Here is a 261-nt window from a genome sequence, read left to right as displayed (position 1 = left end):
GGGAACATAGTGTGTGCTTTAAAGGCTCAGAGACAATGGGAACATAGTGTGTGCTATAAAGGCTCAGAGACAAGGAGAGAGAAGCAGAGTGGGGGGGAGGGGAGGGTGGCAGAGAGAGACACTGGAGGTGGGAGAGACTGAAGAAAAACGATATGAAGAATTGGTTGAAAATGGGTAGCTTGCTCCTCCGTACACACAATATAAAAGAAGCACTTAAATCATCAGAATTAATGAAAGCCCCGTGTCTTAATGCAGAGGGAA

Source organism: Mastomys coucha, unplaced genomic scaffold (assembly GCF_008632895.1).
Source record: "Mastomys coucha isolate ucsf_1 unplaced genomic scaffold, UCSF_Mcou_1 pScaffold2, whole genome shotgun sequence".
Lineage (NCBI taxonomy): Eukaryota > Metazoa > Chordata > Mammalia > Rodentia > Muridae > Mastomys > Mastomys coucha.
The sequence above is the reverse complement of the archived record's forward strand: the minus strand, read 5'-3'. Positions refer to the sequence as shown.